Below are 2,694 nucleotides of genomic sequence, written 5' to 3'. Positions count from 1 at the left end.
TAACACCGATATGATGGAAACTAGGGTGGCAAGAATGGAACAAAACACTAGGCGAGAGGCCAAGCCTTCCACCCTTTACCAAGTATATAGATGCATTAAGATAACAAGATAATATAGTGATATCCCAATAAGTAAATAAATGTTCCAACAAGGAACGGCCTCCAATCTTCACCTGCAACTAGCAACGCTATAAGAGGGGCTGAGCAAAGCGGTAACATAGCCAATCAACGGTTTGCTAGGACATGGTGGGTTAGAGGTTTGACATGGCAATTGGGAGGCTTGAAAGCAAGTGGTAGGCATCGTAGCATTGGCATATCAAAAGAGCGAGCAATCTAGCATAGCAAAGATAGTGGTGATTTCGGGGGTATGATCATCTTGCCTGCAAAGTTGTCAGAGTTGACTGGCCTCGAAAGCAAACTCAACGGGCTCCTCGTTAGCGAACTCGTCTCCCGGCTCTACCCAAACAAGACAAACAAGCAACAAGGACACAATCAAGCACGTGCAAAGCTCAAACAATATGATGCAAAGATGATATGCTATACGGGATGCGATGCGGGAGGCATATGCAAGATGCGACAAGGAATGCATGAACCTGGCCTCAACTTGGGAATCCAAGTGTGCCACTGGAAAGATGAGACGAAATTGTTTGAAAACAATATAAAGAATGCCAGAATCGGAGTTACGGTTTGGAAATGGCAAGCGATTCAAATATGACACTGGTCTGCGATTTACAGCAAGTAGTCATCTAAATGCAATGAGATGAACATGCTACAGCACCCAAACATGGCAAAAAAATACATGGCAGCGATGCATTCATGATGCTTAACAAAAGTCTAGCACTGAGCTACGGCCAATTCATCCATTAACACGTTCAAACAAGCATGGCAAAAATGCATATGGTAAACAGATCTCAGACTTGGTGAAATTGACACTTGTCTGGAATTTCAGATCAGATAGCACTCTTCGGAGCAACAAAACTACATGCTACAGGACCTGAACATGGCAAAGTAAAGCATGGCATGGAGATACTCAAAGAGCTTAACAAAAGTCCCTTAGTGACCTTGAGCCAAAAGGGATCATAAAATACAATTGCAAGCATGTGAACATGGCAAAAACATAATCAAATCTCAGACTTAGTGAAAACTGGAGCATGCTGAAAACAGATATCAAGTAGGCATGTTTACGAGCTTGATGCACTCACTACAAAGCAAGTCATGACAATCTAAGCATACACACATCAAGAATACACAAAATGCAAGCTAGACATGGCAAGAACAATAACATAGCATGCACGGATCAACTACAACATCATCGGCAAAATCGCTAACAAGTAGACAATCTGCCCAGATTCACGAAGTAGCAAAAATAGAGCTCGATTGACTCAAGCTAGGTTGCTCCATAAGTGCAAACAAAGACATGGATGGATAGAGATCTACACGATTAACAAAACATCCTTACTGTTCATCCTCAAAAGAGGCACAGATCACTAGGAAACAACATGAACATATGGCCATATGAGATAAACAGATCAAGGACTTAGTGGAAAAGCTAAGTCCCTGAAATCAGCATTACCAAGTGCCTCACTTTGCAAGCTTGTGCTAGTCACCACACACATCACAAAAATACATGGGTTGCACCTCTGGAAAGATGGCAAAACCCTTAACAAAACATATGTAGAGCTCATGGGCATATCATGCACACATTAATCATGGCAAAAATGACAAATATCTAAATGGAGTAGCAGATCTGACAATTAACTCAAGTAGCCCTCTTCTAACAGCATTTCGAGCATCAAGATGAACTCAAATAAAAATGATGCTATGGAATGAAATGATGCCCTCTCTGAGGCGAACATTTTGATATGCTATATGCCCAAATCGGACCTACGTATGCAAAGTTACGATGCGATGAACATGGCAAGATAATTAGGGTTTCGGGAGAAAAAGTCAACCGAGAGAAAATATCCCAGATCTGGATCTGGCCGGGCGCGGAAAACGAGGATCGCCGGATTTACTATAGCTCGTCGGAGTCGAACTTGGTGCGGCTGAGGGGCTCTCCGGCCGGGAGGAGGAGGACGTCGGCACGGAGGAGCGGCGAGGGGCGGCCCGGTGGCGGCGCGGCGGCCGGCGGTGTCGCGGCGAGGTGGCTGGGCCGCCGGAGTCGGTGATGTGGGCGGCGGGCGGCCGCGGCGACCCGGGGCGGAGGTCGGCTAGGAGGAAGATGGCGGCGCGGAGCTCCGGATCGGCGGCGGGGCGACGGGCGCGGTGCGGGCCGCGGGGGCCGGCCTCGGGCCCCGGCGGGCCTGGCGCGGCGATGTGGGGCGCGGAGGCGGCGGCGAATGACAGCGCGCCACGTGGTGGCGGCGGGGCTGGGCGGACGTGTCCGGCGCCGTCCGGACGTGTCCGGCGGCGGCGGATCTGGGATTTTTAGGGTTTCGGGGGAGGAGACCCGGGATTTGGAATGGGGGTCTTTATATAGGCATAGAGGGAGCTAGGAGAGTCCAAATGAGGTGCGGTTTTCGGCCACGCGTTCGTGCTCGAACGCTCTAGATGATGGGAGAGGTTTTGGTGGGTTTTGGGCCAAATTGGAGGGGTGTTGGGCTGCAACACACACGAGGCCTTTTTGGTCCCTCGGTTAACCGTTGGAGCATCAACCGAAGTCCAAATGATACGAAACTTGACAGGCGGTCTACCG

This window comes from Triticum aestivum, chromosome 4A, assembly GCF_018294505.1.
Source record: "Triticum aestivum cultivar Chinese Spring chromosome 4A, IWGSC CS RefSeq v2.1, whole genome shotgun sequence".
Classification (NCBI taxonomy): Eukaryota; Viridiplantae; Streptophyta; class Magnoliopsida; order Poales; family Poaceae; genus Triticum; species Triticum aestivum.
Note: the sequence above shows the minus strand (reverse complement) of the source record.